Here is an 18696-nt window from a genome sequence, read left to right as displayed (position 1 = left end):
CCACTAAAAACGGTCTTACCCACTCCAGAAAACAAAACAATTATAACGCCAGACTGTCGATGTGAATGTCTGTGTTGATAGAATAATTTTAGAAGTAAAACAAACCTTGCATTTGAAGGATTTATGTCTGAGTAGCGGCAGTGAGTTGTACTTCCTGATAGAAAGCTTGGCAGCGGCGAACTCATATCACCTAGCACCTATCTTACTGGCAAAGTAAAATTCTGCTGCTGCTGAGAAAATAGTCCCTCATTCATGTGTTGCAATTCATGTGATACAAAGTTAGTTTTATTTCAAACATTATTCTATCAACACAGACATTTACATTGACAGTCTGTTGTAATAATAGATTTGCTTCGAGTGCTTTGTGGAGTGGGTAAGACTGTTTTTAGTGGCAGGATAACTATGGCCATTGACATGCTCTAGCCTGGTACCAGTGACCTCTGCAAATACAAGGACTGGATGGAATATTTAAAAAAGTGTCCCCATACGTCTGCAACACTCTGGCTAACTAGGAAATGAGGTCCTATGTCCAAAATTCTGGATTGTCCCTTTAAAGGTGTGCTATGTAACATTTCTGATGGAGGGTCTGCCACCTGCTTGTCTCCATGGCGATGTTGTTTCTTGGCTTGAAATAGTATTAATGGCATTATCTTGCATTTATTCCATTAAAGGTGTTCTTATTGTGCAAACATACTTCGTAAAAACAGGCATTCTTACTCAGATCTGGGTCATCTCTTCACAGATCTGATATGTAACGTTGCATGGGGTCACCTGTTTGTGTGTGTCTATGGAGATAAAAATAAGTTTAATGCAATACAGTGGAGCATTCTTGCCAAAGCAGTTCCATTACCATTTATGAATTGCACCTTTCAACTGGCTTTCAAGATTTCTATTCAGCAAAATATGCAAATTCAAAAATAAGTGGTAGCTCAGTTGTGAAATGAGACATTGTGAGAAAGATTTAAGTAATTCCATGGACAATTTCAAAGCTTCATGCAACAATGGCCATGTATTCCTATGGGTAACATATTTATCAGTTTGTCGTATCTTTACAAGTGGACCACAATGACTTTATAGGAAAGGTTCCCACCCTCTGACTTTCTACTGGTGAAGCAGGATGTGAAACCATTTTTCACCTTAAATTGGGAACGGCATTTCAGAAGATTTGTTTTGTTTGTGAGTAAAGAGGTGCCAAGGGCCAAACGCAATTCTGTTTGGACAGAGCGTCATCAAGCCACAACCCACTGGATCACACTTTACACCACTGAACTGTACAGAAGAATGGAATATTTTTTTTATATTTTCGGATTAACTATACATAATGGAACACAATTGTATAGAAAAGGCTTAATATGAGTGCAAGAAATGTGGCTATTGTTTGCAGTTGTGGTTAGTGGTTTGCGTTGGTAAAATAAATGGGATTTATAATACAATGTTAAATTTTTCCATCACAATAGAGTAAATTTAAAGGGTCCATATTACGCAGTTTTCAGATCTATGATATAATGTTGTTTGCTCATCACAAACATACCTGGACTTGTGTTTTGCTTCATTCGCACATGTTTAATGCACAAACCCTGCATAATTAGGCTTTCAAACGGAAAACACTCCACTGTGTTGCAAAAGCAGAAATTCAATTTGTCAACTGGACAAATACGTTTTGCAGTTGCTTATTCAGTTCTGATCAGTGGACACTTCCTTATATCTGCCTGAAGGAAGGAGCTAACTACACTGAAACTACTCTGAAACTAATACACCTAGGATAGAACACCAAGCCATAAACAACGCAATGTGAGCAGTGAACTCTACATTGGAGAAACAAAACAGTCACTTCAAAAGAGGATGTACCAACACAGACGAGAGAGCCATAGTGGACCTCAGTCTGCCGTATGTCTCACCTAAAAGCCACGGGCCACTCCTTGGAGGATAGTGAGGTACAGATCTTAGCCAGAGAAAAGAATTGGTTTGAGAGAGGAGTTAAAGAAGCTCTTTTTGTTAGGAAGGACAATCCACCTTTTACAACTCCATCCTCAAGCCTAAATCTAAAAAAAAAAAAGAGAACAACAGGGGGAGCCAGGTCAAGCCCAGAGGTGTAAAAGATCCATTATGACCCCAATGATTATGCTAATATGGTCCCACACTCAGTGCAAGTTCTATAGGCCTAACTAAAAAGCAGAAACTTTAAACAAATAGATGTGTTTCATTGTAGTTAGCTCCTCCCTCCAGGCAGTGTCCACCAGCGTCTGACCAGAACTGAAGAAGCAGCTTGGATGAGCTGTGAAACATATTCAATCAAATAAACTTTTGTCCAGTTGACAAATTGAATTTCTGCTTTTGCTATGGATTTTACTCAGACAACTGAAGGATTTCACACACACTCCACTCCATACACCTTCACTAAATTCATTTGGATGATATCAGTTCTGGAATGATTTCTACTAAACAAAAGGTCAGAAGCTGTTAACTTGAAAACTACTACTTCACGACATCACAAGATGGAACAGAACATTTTGAGCTTTGGAGGTGTTGACAGATTGACAATAAAGAATGAAATAAAACTCTGAGTATCTTATGGATGAGGTAACAGCTTTTGAACATAAAGCTCACAAGGCTACACTTTACTCTGACTAACAATAATTCACATTCACCGTGCCAGCCCACTATATTACGCAATCAGCATCTCAAATAACTATAATTTTACATTTTCACTTCCACACGCTCACTTAAGTCTCACTTAACTTCTAAAATACTTAGACTTTTCTCCCATATCATTTCCATTGACATTGGTTTCCTTTTATATACCACATTTCTAGCAAGATATAACATTTTGCTTTCAGTTGTTAATCGCTATAGCAACTGCCCTAGTTTTCCTTCATCCTGAAACCCACGATTAGGACTGCATGTGTAATGAAATCATGAAATGCTTGCATGTGTAGTACAGTGGTGCCAACATTGAAGCTACAGTGACCGCAGTTTGACCCATGATACACAAAAGCTTGTCTCGACCCAGACCTAAATGGACGCCCCACAAAGAACTCAGCTCATTGTTCCACTAAATCAGGTTAGTTAACTAGTTAGTGTGTTGTCTTTCACTGTACAACGCCAGATACTAAAATATTTGCAAACAAAAAGAAAGATTACATTGGGGTCAAACGCAGTTCAAGTCTTGTCACATGTGAAATTATAATATGGTGCTATCATATGGCAAGAGAGCTGCTCATGTATGTTTGCCACTCAGAGCAGTGTATGGGACAAATTGTTCTCATTAAACTTGGCCAGCTTAACGAGAGGCTATAATTGGAAATAATTATTCGACGCTCATGACGACGGGGGTTCACAGATATGCAGGCACGTAATTGAAATGCACAGACATGTATGAATTTTAAATATGGATGCTAATAAAACACAGAGCCAAAGGTTACAGTTAATTATGGATTACAGGTTAGTGAATATGGAGATTTCACTAGAGATTCGAGACAATCTTTGTTTCAGCTTATTCATTAAAAATATATTTAGTGCAGTGGAAAATTTAAAGGGCCATATTACGCTATTTTTTGAGCTATATTGTAACTTTGTTTCATCATCACAAACTAACCCGGAGTTGTGTTTTGTTCCATTCAGTCAAGTTTAACACACAAACCTTGCATATTTAGGCTAGAGTTCTTCTCTTAATAAACAGAAAACCTAGTGAACCACCTTGTGATGTCATGTGGTAATACAGGAAGTGCGCAACTGTGATTTTAAAAGCCATACACCTTCACTAGAATCAGTTTCAGCCGTGGAATTGCCTAACTCTTCTGAACAAAAGGTACCACTTCATGACATCACAAGAAGCATTTTGAGTTTTGGAGATGTAGACCGACTAATAATACAGGGTTACTTAAATATTGTATGTGTGAATGAAACAAAACACTAGCCTGATTCATCAGCCGGTTTCACTTTGTGGAAACTGTTTGATCTCACAGAATTAGGATTCATTTGCTCGACGGCAGGCAGGTACTTTTCTTATCTAACCAATCGCTGCTATTTGGTTGTGACGTATGTAATGTGCCGCCAACAGGGCTAACTGGTATATTAAGCTTTTCCCAAATCCCATAGGAAGAAGGGCAATAACGTCTTTCTCCTTGATAAAATTCACCAAACATTCTCTTTGTTCCAGCTTCTCAGGAATCGTTGCCAACACAGAATGTACGGCTCTTCGCTGATTGGCTGGTGCCCGAACTTGCACTTCTGGGGTTCTTGCAAACCGTCTAGTGTATTCCAATTCCTGACCTAGTCACTGGAGAGAAATCAAATTGAAACAAACAAAACACAACTCCAGCGATTCTTTTGGTGATGTAACAACATTATAACATGGCCTAAAGCTCACAAGAGTACATTTTATTAATATAGGACCTTTAATTACAATTCACAAATTTTCACCCAAAATCCTACCACGTTGCTGCTAGATAGTTGGCTCTGTGAACTGAAATAAGGCCAATAGCTGACAAATTTGGTACTGAAGTTGCTGCCAACACCTTGATTAATAAAAACCACTTTCCTAAACATAACCTTGTTTATAATTTTAAACTAAAAGTACAAAATTTGTACCAAAACAACTCTTACAGAACCCTTCCACTTTGCACTATAGCTGGTTTTGTCTCTTTGAATCTCTCCTTGCATATTTGTCCTTGTAATTACTAAAAAATGTAAAACAACATTACTATAGGTTGTATAGTTTATGTGTGAATACAGTTGAGAAATAGTAAGAAGTACATAAGCTTTCCCCTAGGAGCTAAGAATCTGTAGACTGTGGGACATGACAAGGTCTCCATAAACATTGATAAATTCCACCATTAGTTTGTGGCATTCATGATCCAGTTATCTGCAGCCTCCTCTGAGCTCTCCTCTCTGAGTTATTGTTCTGTGCTGTCTGTGAAGAAGCCTGAGTGAAAAGGTCAACAGTATTTGCACTAGACATTGTCACACTCTACACTGGTGGAATATATCTGAATAACAGTGACTTAAATGACAAGAAGCAGGGGAGATGTGAAGCTTTTCAACTCAGTCTGAGAAATCCTGCTTAGGTATGACATTCACTAATCCAGTACTTCTTTATTTCCTATTCCTGGGGTTGTACATTGAAATTGATATGTTAGCTCTAAATAAATGTATAATGTCGTATTTTTCCTTGTATTTTTCTATTTTAGGTTGATCCAAAACCAATGCTGTGAATTTTAATTATGTTAATCTTTAAAAGGCCCATATTATGCTATTTTCTGATCTATATTATAATGTTGTTTCTTCATCAAAAACATATCTGGAGCTGTGTTTTGTTTCATTCACGCATGTTTAACACACACAAATCCTGCATATTTAAGCTCAGTTCTTCTCCCAAATTGAAAAGACTCCACCTTGTGATGTCATGTTGTAATAAAGAAGCGCGCCACTGTGTTTTTAAACTCCACACATCTTTACTAGAATCAATTAGATAGTTTCAACCCTGACATTGTTAATCTCTCCTGAACAAAAGGTAAAAGGTCTAAAAAGGACTAACCCGATTAAAACATGTCTTAAAGTTTACAAGAGTCAATTACAGTATATACAGTATAGTGTTTTAGGAACTTTAATTTAGTTAATCTGCTAATAAGGTATCAATTCAAATAACAGAGAATATTTAAATAAATAAATAAAACATTCATGGGCACTCCAGGCAAAGACAATCATTCCTAATTTATTATGTAAATGTTTTACATAAGAATTCTGCATTGATCGAATTATAATCAAATCAATAACCTGGAGAGCTAACCACTCTGCCGCTGCATAGACCTCCATTATGCACATAACATACTGCATACTGCAATACTGTGTCGTGCCAATCTTCCCAGTCTCACATAACAAGATGGAGAAGAGTCTTATTTACCGTCATAAATTATAGAAAATCTCTGATACCTGATTTCCTGACTGAGTTTGAGTCCTCAGCACCTGTTCACCTGCAGCTCCTCACACGTTAGAGTCTGCTCATTACACGAGGATCCGGTCTGCATTAAGGTTTGACTCAGTACTTTGTAATCATGTCATGTCTACCAAACTCAAGCACAGCACTATGCAAGATTAAAGCATGCTATGGTTCAGAAAGATTAAAAAGGAAGACTGTTGTCATGGCGATTAACAATTAAAATATATATTGTATCTTTTGAATGGGGAAAAATAATTGTAAATACACATAATTCCATAGTAGAAGTGGTAGATTTCCAACACATTTTATCTTTTGTTGAGTAAAGATGGGCTATTCCAGGGCTGAAATTATCCAAATGATTCTAGTGAAGGTGTATGGAGTTTAAAAACACAGTAGAGCGCTTCCTGTATCACCACATGACATCACAAGGTGGAACAGTGTGTTTCTTGTTTCATAGAAGAACTTAATAAATATGCAGGATTGATTTGTGTGAATGAAACAAAAACACAACTCCAAGATTTTTTGATGAGGAAACAACATTATAACATCGATCAGAAAATAGTGTTGTATGAACCCTTTAAACAACCATCTCTCTCACGTATTACATCGTTTATTTAACCCCTAACAGGTCTAATTTGCATCCATATCTTCATAAATCCACAGCCCTGAAGTGGATTCCTCCAGTCCATTGAACTCTATCAAACCTAATGTACTGGAGTCAGATTAACAATAGCTGCATGACTTGTGTATTTGATGGCCCCTGGGTCAAGTAATCTCTATATTACTCTAATCTTCTCCTCTCTCCATTATTCACTACATTTACTGCATAGTACATGGGTCCTGCCTCGAGAGAGTGAACTCAACTGATGATATGAATTCATCTTATTAGTGCCTATGCCTGGGTTTATTCTATAGGTCTGTATATATTGAAAGGGTCTGTATTATACTATTCATTAGTTTTCTCATCAAAAAACCTACATGGACTTGTGTTTCATTTCATGCACACACTCATACACTCATATTTAACACACAGACCTTGCATATTTAGGCTGAGTTCGTTTCATACTGCAAACACTCTGTTCCACGTTGTGATGTCATGCTGTAATACAGGAAGTGCTCCACTGTGTTTTTAAACTCCATACACCTTCAGTAGAATCATCTGGATCATTTCAGTCCTGGAATTGCCAGTCTCTACTGAACTACATGCTAAAGGTAGTTGTCAACTTGAAGACTACCACTTCATGAAATCACAACATTGAGCTTTGGGAGATGCAGATAGACTAATAATGCAAGATTACTCAAACAAGTGTGAATAAAACAAACATTACGATGTGGTGACAGCTTTAACATGTCTAAAAGTTCTCAAGAATCAATTTAGCAAAATATAGGATTTTATAAGGTTAAAACTGATGTAAGTTGTAATTGCTGTAAGATACAATTTCTCGGATCATGTGTCAGTTAACACTTCATGGCAAAGTGCAATGTATTTAACGAAAAGGGAGTTCTGTGAGTTTACATTTTATTTATTTGCACTCCAGTATGACCTGTGATAGCTTTTTTACCTGCACCAGCACCCATATCTTAACATACAAAAATATTATTAAAAATACAGGTCAGATCTGTGGAAAGGCACCCCTGCTCACAGTAAAAATACATGTTTTTCAGTATGTTTTTAGCAGTTTCTCCATGACCAGTGATAGCTTTTTACCTTCACCTTTGGTCCTATCTGAACATACACATATACATATAATTAAAAATAGAGATTAAAAAAGAATTAACTAAAAAAATATTTTAAAATACCAACTATACTATTAAGGTAAATTGTCCAAAAACTGAAAGTGGAGTCTTCTTTATTAATCTACCTAAAATAATCATTGTGTTGGAGCAGTTTTGATTTGTTTATCCTGTGGAAATAACTTGAAATGAAAAGGTCAGGTTTAAATTAGATTTTCAGTAAAGCTGAGCGTCAGACTGTTCATTCGTTTGAGTGCTCTTTTAAAGTTATGATTGATGTTAACCCCTGACACAATTCAGTGTGGTGATGTAATGTGGTACACAACTGCCCCAGGGCAGACTGACAGGATGTGGCTGCCAAATATGCACCAATGTCCCTTAGAAGCATTAAGATAGAACAAAATGATTCCATATTATAGCATGCATTTGGTTTATTACAACTAATGACCAATTACAAAACAACGAGAGTTCCATGACACAATATGATTAATAAATGACTTGAATAAACAGTGCAATTTCACTGAAAAGCTAAAGCAGTAATTTTCAGAGCTTTTAACCTTGTCATAGTTGTTGCCTCTTCTCATTTACCCTTTCAAAGTTGTATTTGGAGTGATTTGCATATGCTTGAGCAATCTTTAATCTCAATATTCACCTGAAACAACTTAATAAAAGAAAGAAGACTTCCAGATTATAAATCTGCAGTTGACGTTGCCATAAACATGCAACAAAGAGTCGGCAACTCCTCTGGATAGCTGCAGATCACTCTAGCGAGCAGCAGATTTTTATTTGTACTATAATGACTATGCATTGCAGCTGAATCCTATATCAGAGATTAAGAAAATCAAATTGGAGAATGAAGTAAGTACAGAGTAGTTGCTGTTTGCTGATAGAAGTGAAAACGGTGACTGATCAGCAATATGGCGTCTTGAAAATAAGTTGTTACAGACGCAAACATGCACGAATCACTCCAAATACAACTTCGAGAGAGTAAATGGTGAGGCAAACAATTATAACATTGTCTAAAGCTGTAAAAAGTCTAATAGATCTGCTGTGTTAATAAACAGCCCTTATCTAGACCATTGACCCATTACCAGTATAATTCATTCATTGCTTCATTTTCCATTGCACGTGTCAGCTCCATATTTCTGTGTCTTGTGTCAGGCCTGACTTTTCACTCCTCTTGGACACTTCCTCTGCTCCACTCCATCACAGACTCGTTATATAACAGGACATTTCTCTGAGCCAGTGTTTATCACATTGTCATCCCTCCTACACATTTAGTTCTGGGGTTCCTGTGTTTGGAAAGGGCTTCCTGACTGTGCCAGCGCTTCAATCGACACACTGTGAATTTACTGGCCTCCCACTAAAGGGGACTGGGCCAGGGTTTTCTCAGACAAAATTAGAAACACGATGTGTAGGAGGATTCTTGAAAGAAATTCTCATAATATATTGTATAACTTGGGTGAAGGCTAAAATGTACATAAATCCCCTCCTCCGCTCTGTCACATACTACTGTCAGTCAAAGATTTAGAGAAACATGAAGTAGTATCTTAAAAAAAAAAAAAAAAAAAAACCTTCAGATATTTTGGCGACTTTTACTTTTAAATTGTACTGCCTTTGGTGTGTATTATTACTACTACTACTACTACTACTACTACCACTATCACTACTACTACTCCCACTACGACTTCAACTAAGACTTCAACTACTACGACTTCAACTACTACTACTACTACTACTACCACTACTACTACTACTACTACTACTACTACTACTACTCCCACTACTACGACTTCAAGTACAACTACAACTACTACTACTGCTATTACCATTATCACTACTACTACAACTACCACTACTATGACTTCAACTACTATTACTGCTACTCCCACTACTATGAGTACAATTACTACTACTACTACTACTACCTCTACTACTAGTACTACTGAGCTACTACCTACTACCCTACTATGACTACCAGTACTACTACTACTTCGACCATTGCATCTTCTCCTGTAGCTTTTACTCTTTTGCTACCGCTGGCTTTATAATTGCATCTACAGTCCATATTCATTTATTGTTATTGAATTATCTAAAATTATAAAACCAGACTTTTGGACAATTCATTTTGCTGCTTTCTCTTATTGAATCCAGTAAAAGTATAATTTCCCCATAGTTGCATAAACGAAAAATATTCCAGTCATTCTTTTTACTGAAACTTTCTTTGTTTTGTTTTCTGCTGGGAGCATTATGGAAATCACGCACTCTTCTGAAGATGTTTTTGGAACTGAAAACCTCCAAGTTTCCATTTTAATCATCACCAGAACCCACTTATCACAGATTTGTCCTCATTATCTGACCCCCTGCTGCATCGTACTTACTTTGGACCTGTTACATAATCCCCTCTATGACCTAATCTGCTCCTTGGTGCGAGTGCGGTGAACCAAACAGAAAAAAAACGCAAACACAAAAACAGGAAATAAATGTACACATTGAAAGCACATAGGCTGGCACTTTACATTATGAACCCAGCCGATCTCTTGGGAAACAGGAAGCTGAGTGAAGGCTGTGTGCTGAGTTCTCATGGAGAGATATAATGTACCTTCCAACAAGTGCTTTGCCAAGAATATTCCATAGTATAGCATTAATCACATGGAAACCAGCAGATGATGCCAGGTCAAATTACAGGTCAGATCTGTGAAGAATGTATGTATTTTTAGCAATAAAAAGCTACTGTATTTTCCGGACTGTAAGTCGCTCCGGAGTCGCACCAGTCAAAAAATGCATGATGAAGAAGAAAAAAACATATATAAGTCACACCGGACTATAAATTGCACTTTTTTGGGGAAATCTATTTTATAAAATTAGAGACCAGGGACCGACATTTCATCTTGAAAGGTAAGTTCCAGTAATAACAATAGAACAGAGAACAACAGGCTGTTAACGTCACATACGAACAGTTATTCAGATAATTATAGCATAAACAACAGAACAGAACAAGTTTACCAAACTCTCCATCTCACTCCCAATCACACAATTTAAATCCATTGAATTCTTCATCCTCGGTGTCAATTCTGAGCAACTCCACGACCCCCAGGGCTGTTGTCAGACTCAGCATCAGTTCCAGTTAGAATTACTCTGGCCTTTCTGAATACCGATAGGATGATTTTGGTTGTCAATGAAGTCCAGGCTTTGTCAATCCATTCCTTGACTTCCAGAAAAGTTACATGGTGCACCCTACCGGTTCCTGTGAAGCTGTGTTCTCCATCCCTGCTTTCCACCACAAGTTTATCTCTCACTTCAAACTTTCTTTCTGCTGCTCAATTACTGTTTTCAGCTGCATATTTGACAATTTGCAGCAGGAGACATGCAGGAGACATGCTCAGTAGAGCCAAGTGACAGTGGTAGAGGAGTAATAGGAGTAGCAGATACTGACACACAAGCCTAGAGCGCCCTCTTGCAGTTATCAGTGTGAAAATTTTAATATATAAGTCGCACCGGAGTATAAGTCGCAGGACCACCCAAATCATGAAAAAAAGTGTGACTTATAGTCCAAACAAATATGGTATTTAAATTTAATAGATGCACGTTTAGTCAATTTGATGTGATACTGTGGAACATTCCTGACAAAGTATAACCAAGTATGTGGTGGACCTTCCGCCAGAAATCTTTTAATATCGTTGCATGTGGATGAGTTGATGGTAAGCTGAAGAAAAACAAAAACAAAGCATAAACTGTCCCTCTCTAGCAATTAAGATATTCCTACAATTGGGCCTAAAAGGATTTTGGACTATGAGTTCAAAATCAATATCAACATTGTTTTTTTGAGTAATTTGACATGTTCCATCCCTAAGAAATCAAATACATAAAGTGTCTGTAAAAAGTAATTAACACTAAGAGACACAGATGAAAAGATCAAAATAGCAGCAAACACAAATGTAGATATATATAGATGTAAAAAGAAAAGTTGCAAATTTAACTCCCACTGGGCCTGAATCTCTGCACTGGAGTCAAAACAAAACTATTTAATGTAATTTACAGCTCTGGGGAAAAAAAAAACAAAAAAAAAAAACGCAGAAACATCCCCAGACCCCATCCACAATCAGGGGCTAAAGATAAATCGGTAACACTTTGTAATAGATGTTTTGTATGTCCCTGGCGGGAATATTTCTCATTACTGTACATGTTTTCATAGCGCACATCAATCTCTGTGACACAAATGTGCAGTTAGTTCATTTTCAGGCTTAGGAAAACAGAAAATGACGAGAGGAGATTGGAAAGGCGGTGAAGTTATTAATGTAAATTCAAACATTTAGGCTCCAGCTGTTATTGCTATTCTCCATCTTATTCAGGCAGTGACAGCGTCTAGTTGTGTGTGATGGATCTTCTGTTAGTTTGAGATTCGGATGATAACAGAAAGTTTAAATGAATAACTCTGAACATTGATTTCACTGTTAGCACTGTGAAGAAATATTTGTGCCGTGCAAAACTGGACTCATAATAGACACTATATTTATAACAATGCCTATTCTTTTCTAGTCTAAATCTGTGCAGAACCTGCAAGGAGCTACACGTTTCCATTCCATATCAAAAGTGTTACCAACTGTCTGGACAATGTTGGACATTTCAGGACAAAGGATTTTACTTTATACTTTCCATCAGGTGCTCGAGGGTTAATGGGAGTTTGCCAAACCAGTCCACATGTGCTTTTTGGATCTGGAGAAGGCATTCGACCGTGTCCCTCATGGTGTCTTGTGGGGGGTGATCTGGGAGTATGGGGTCAAGGGCCCTTTGCTGAGGGCTGTTCAATCCTTGTATGATCAGAGGAGGAGTTGTGTTCAAACTACTGGCAGTAAGACAGACCTGTTCCCAGTGGGTGTTGGACTGTCCCAGGGCTGCCCTTTGTCACCAGTTCTGTTCATTATATTTATGGACTGAATTTCTAAGTGCAGTTAGGGGCTGGAGGGAGTTTCACATGATCTCTGCTGTTTCAGATGATGTTGTCCTGATGGCCTCATCAAACCAGGACCTCTAACATGCACTGGGGCGGTTTGCAGCTGAGTGCGAAGAGGCTGGGAGGAAAATCCGCACCTCCAAATCTGAGGCCATGGTTCTCAACTGGAAAAAGGTGGCTTGTCCTCTCCGAGTTGGTGGGGAGAGTCCCTGCCTCAAGTGGAGGAGTTTAAGTATGTCGGTGTCTTGTTCACAAGTGATGGGAAGACGGAGAGGGACATTGACAGGTGGATCGGTGTAGCGTCTGCAGTGGTGTGGTCGTTGTATTGGACCATTGTGGTGAAGAAGGAGCTGAGTCCAAAGGCAAAGCTCTCAATTTGGTCAAACTATGTTCCTACTCTCACCTGTGGTCATGAGGCTTGGGTAATGACTGAAAGGACAAGATCACAGATACAGAATGATTTTCCTCTGCAGAGTGGCTGATTTTACATATTGTGCATTTTTTGTGTTAACAGAAATTACCATCTGACACAGGAGTTGAACCTCAAACCTTCTTGCTGCTAGGTGAGCGTGCAAACTTCTCAGCCACCATGCCACGTGCAAATTCATAGCACTTATTGTTCAGTTCCTATGATTTACGAGAGCACTATTCCTCGCACTCATGTTGGTAAGTAATTTATCAGGTTTGTATCAGCGTCTGGTTTGTATTGGACTCATATTGTGGCTCTTGGAGTTGTCTAGAGTTCCTAACTAATGCAGAGACATCTGTTATGCTCAGATTCATCATTCCTTTGCGGTTATGCGATTAGAGATTCAGGAGGCGCCTCTCCTACAAGTGGGAGTTGGGCTTATTTACCACAACACTGCTGCTCCCAATCAAGACGAACGTGATGAGAACCTGAGGGAAAAATCATTAATAGTCTGGTCTCAGGTGCTTGCGATGCACAGTATATGTCAGTGTCTAGTACTTGTGATGCACAATGTACTGTCAGTGTCTAAATGCCCCGCTCTGATTGCTGCTCTGTCTCACATAAAACCATTATTTTCCTGCTGGGAGGATCTTCTCAGAGGCTGAACTGGGCCTGTCTCCCACTGGTCCTGGTTCAGTCTTTGTGCTTTATGCTCCACTGTGTTCTCTCAGCATGAGGTGTGTATTCACTACGGGCTTCATTGTTCAGTTTTATCACTATACTCACAGTATACATGATACTCACTTTGTTGTCTGTACCTAACTAACTGCATAATTAGTACATATGCTTTATATTATTATTCATAATTAAGAGCTTTGCACACCTACAGAACAGAAGTCTCCACTTACCAGGTGGTCCTATAGATTGTAAGCGTGATCAGGTTTCACATCTACTGGTCCATATTGTCATGAGCTGTTGATTAACCTGAATCAACAAAATACACTGTACCCTGATAAACATGAGCCCTTTTGAGAAATATTTTTCAAAATAAAATCAAAGATATATGCATGAATATCCATACAGATTCATTTTTAGAGTTTTAAGACCAGAGCCCAGAGTCATGAACCACTGACCTCCCTCCAACTTCACACTGCACTGCCCCACAATAGAGGAACCACTGCACCACAAAAGAGAAGAATCACTGTAAACATGTCCCAAAACAACAATAGCTGGTCTTTCAATGCTTTCTTACCTCTCTGTATTACTATTTGGGGAAAAAGTGTGTTCTCAATCTTTTGCTTAAAGGTAAATTATACATATTTGTTATAAAATAGTTTTGTGTCAGTATTTACTTTTATTTTATTGTGATTTTCAGGTTTTTGTTTATATGAGCCATTTTGAGAACTTTTAACAAAAAATTAAAATATTTTGTATCAGTTTATGGCGCTAGAGCTTATTTTTCTTCACTCTGAAACCCATGGATAGCCATATCAAAGCCACACTGAATGATCAAACAACCTAATCACACAATCCTTTCCTGGAAAGTCCTTTATTTTAACTAATCCTTACTCTTTCTCTCTCTCTGCTCCCAGGGGGTAGCTTTAGCCTCTCATTAATAGCCCCTCCCTGCTGCAGATTGGGCTGGTCTCTGCTCACTGACCCCTGTGTAACTGTGTGATTCTGTCACAGCGGTGGAGCCTCTTATCCGGGTGCGTTCACATGTGTGCTGATGAGAAGGTACAGTAATGGGAGCAAGTTTACACCAAAAATGCCCCCTCCCTGCCCCCCGCTCCTTGTCCTGCTCTGATAAGCCATGGTGACCCCTTCATAATGAGTCAAAGTTTGCCTTTCCCATGATGCACCTGCTGCTTCTGAGGGTAAGTGATTATATAACAGTGCACATGGGTCAGAGCACTGCCATTACAAAGATGGAAATAGGATTAGGGAAGTTAATAATAGGGGTATTTTAGCTTACCACTTAATAATACTGCATAGTGAGTCATTTTCTTCAAGATCCTTAGTCACAGTTGTCCTGGTTTAGACTGGCTGGTTTAGAGGAGAGGCTGCCGATCTGGACCTGACCTCACCACATTCATACAAGGTGGGTAAAGTGCACAATGAGGACACAACGACAGAAATTGGTCCAAGCAAATTGAACTGCCAGCATATTGTGTTGGTGGACGAGTTCTAACCAATGAACCATTTTTGTTGCATGTACATGTGGAGGACAGCAGGGGGCGGGCTTTTTTCAATACTTACCTGACACCACCTTCCTGTGCGAGGGGAGGTCGGGCTTAAATAGCCCACGTGGCAATCCTCAGTCCCGACTTCTGCTGGCTGGTGTCAGGTAAGGTTTTAACCAATCTCCCTTTAAGTTATTTTAGCTCTTTTTAAATTGGTTTTAATGGGTTTTTATCGTTGTAGAGCTAAGATTTTATCGGTGGCAGACCTGTTCCCCTGAGTAGTTAATTATGAATGTAGGACAGGTATCTTTTTAAATCAAGGTTTTAAACATGGTTTTTAATTGTAATCTGTCCTTTTTTATCATAGGAGTGCGGTCTGCTACTGTTTGGTTTTGGGTTTTGTTTTGTAATAGAGCTAAGATACAAATGTTCAATTCTAAACAAAAGAATAAAATAAAACTAAAACAAAATACATCTTTTAATAAATGTGTGTTTTTAGCGTTGCTGTCTCTGGGCTTTTAGCTTTTAGTTCCCGGGGTGTACTTGGGAGGGGTTTTGCGCATAGCTTTTTGTTTGCACTTTTTGGGGGGGATTTAAGTTATTTATTTAGATATGATTGCATGGTAGCACTTTCTGTTTTGTTCTGGGTGGGGTTACCCCCTCTCAAGTCATCCTTGTTTGGTTTATTTGAAACATTTAGTTTCAGTTTTTTCCTGATTTGGTTCCTCCGCCCAGGGGCTGCAAGGGTCTTATCTTTATTTTAATATATTTTATGCATCTTGGCCATTCTTATTTAACAATCCGCCTGACTCCTTTTTATATAATATCATATAATTATAGAATTTTATCTTTCTACTTGCCTCCTTTTAGTGTTTAATACATTTTAATTATACATTTTAAGTCACGTCTTTGTCCTTATTTTACATACTTACCTGTGGCCTTAGTCATTTTTTGTGTTGTATTTACTTATTTATCTATTTTATTGCAATTAAAGGGGTACCTAAGGTCACATACACATTTTCAAAAGTTAAAAACACTGCTGAAGTGCCACTATGAAAAGGTGGGGGTCTATCAGTTCAGTAGAAAGTCAATGCCCCCATTTCTCTGACTAAGCAATTTAAGATCAGTATGTTGTCGCTTTAATAAGTACCAGAAAACGGGATAATATGTCTTCTTTAATATTATGTTATTTTCTGATCTATGCTATAATGTTCTTTAATCGTCAAAAACATACCTGGAGTTGTGTTTTGTTTCATTCACAAAACATTATAACACGAGGAAACAACATTATAACATGACTTAAAGCTCACAAGAGTCAACTTTTTGTAATACAGGACCTTTTGCTCCTTTGATTTTCATATTAGTCGTCTCATGTGCACTGGTTTTAAAATCGCAGGAGTAGAGTTTTATCATCTGTTTGACATGAGCAGAATTTGCATTTCCTTTTAAGAAGAGGAAAATGAACAAATTGGACATCAAATGAAGACAAGGATGTAGGCAGAGAGAGGAGGAAGGATGCATACCAACAAGCAGAGATGGTGTTTATATGGTGTAGGTGGACTAAACAGTATACACAAACTAACTGAAAAATAACTCCATACCTCCATTTGTTTTCCTTATGGCGTTTTCCTCACAACTTTATTATCCAGACGTTATGGGCCAGTCGAGACTCATAACTCAATTACAAGCTGGACCCAAAAGATACAACCAAATGAATTATGGGAATGAACACTGGTCTTGGTTACAAAATTACATAGAAGTATTGCTGTTTTTATTTGTGCAGACTTAACTGTCAATAAAGATTAATATAATGTTACATGTGTGTGTTAAAGTGTATTGATTGCCATGTTGGTTCTTTTTCAGGTTTTTTCTATCTGCTACAACTATTTGAGATATGTTTTGTTATTGATGTCAAGCTAGTGTTTCTCATTTATTCAAATAGTTTAATGAGATGATGTCTTTCTTGGACCACAATGAGCCCAAGTTTGTAGTGCAGTGGTTCTCAGCCTCAGTCTCTTGTCTATGATTTGAGGAGGTCCCCAGATGATGATCTCAAAATTTTCACTCTAAGCACCACCAAAGAAACAATCTGACTTTCTAAGTACCACCAGATCTAAATCAAGTGTATAACAGGACAATTCCAGGGCTAATCTAGGGCTAAAACAGGTCTGTAGGTCAAACAAAAAATTATCCAAAGGAGGCAAAACGAACTCTAAATTAGGCAAACCTACAAACTGAAGAGCTGTCCAAGAATCATGTGAAAAAGCCACAATGGTACATGTACACAGTTTGAGAAACATTGGTATTATACTTTATATTTTGCACTACTCTGTTAGAAACGCTGTTACTCAAAGTAGACTTTATCTATCTTTATTTTAACACAATCAGATCAGAAATACCTGACTTGGTTGGAACTAAATCAGGTGAGATGATTTATTCCTCTCTCACACCTAAAATTACTCTCAGTCTCTCTCACCATTTTTGCTGAAAATCAAACTCCTAAACAGGACCACAAACGCTCGTGTTGATCACAGGCTCCTGAAAAAGTGCAGTTTAAATCCATTTTATATTTTTTTGTTAAGTTTTCAGACAATCTTAAAACTTTGTTGACAGCGTTTGCTAATTTGTGCATTGTGCTACCGTGGTAACTCCTAAATATTCCACCATTAGAGATACATGTAAAACATCCCCAGCATGATGTCACTGCAATGTATCAATAGTATTAAACGAGGCTAGACAACCTTTAAACACAGCAGTGAATGTAGATTCCTATGTGTTGGCCTAAGATATGAATTTATCAAAGCCAAAACCCTGAAAATAAAACCAAACACTGACATGATGTATCCCAATCATTTTTGCGGTCTATTTTTTGTGTTGCAATTGCTAATGGTTATTATTACGGGGAACAAGATTCTTTTCTATCTTCTCTCACAAAAAAGTCCTTGTAACTTTTGTGACACATCCCAACAGACCTGCATCAAAAGTTTCTGATTGGAACATAAGGAGATGTTTTGTGCACAGAAGGACACGTCTCGTCGTCTTTATAAAACCCCATTTGTTCGGCTTTTTCAGAAATAACTCAACGCTTCAGCGACTTTTCCCTAACATGGCCGAGGTACTGTAACCAAAATGACAATAGAAGTCCTAATGAGGTGAAATCTGTTCAACAGAAGAACTTTAACACCCAAAGTCCGTAAGTTCAGAAAAGGTGAAAGGAAGTCAAGCATTTACTGTAACAAAGACAACCCCTCACCATAATTATCACTCACAAATTAAAGTTCTTAAAAGCTGATTTCACATGGCCTTATATTTCCTCTTTATTAAAGCAGACCTATTATACAGATTTGACTATTCAGAGCTTTTAACCATGTTATACTTGTTTCCCCTTCTCATTTACCAGCTCAAAGTTGTATTTGGAGTGCTTTGTACATGTTTGAGCAATCTTTAATCACATTTTCATGAAGCCATATTGGCTGTC

Source organism: Boleophthalmus pectinirostris, unplaced genomic scaffold (assembly GCF_026225935.1).
Source record: "Boleophthalmus pectinirostris isolate CB_2022bp ecotype Guang Dong unplaced genomic scaffold, ASM2622593v1 HiC_scaffold_15, whole genome shotgun sequence".
Taxonomy (NCBI): domain Eukaryota; kingdom Metazoa; phylum Chordata; class Actinopteri; order Gobiiformes; family Gobiidae; genus Boleophthalmus; species Boleophthalmus pectinirostris.
Note: the sequence above shows the minus strand (reverse complement) of the source record.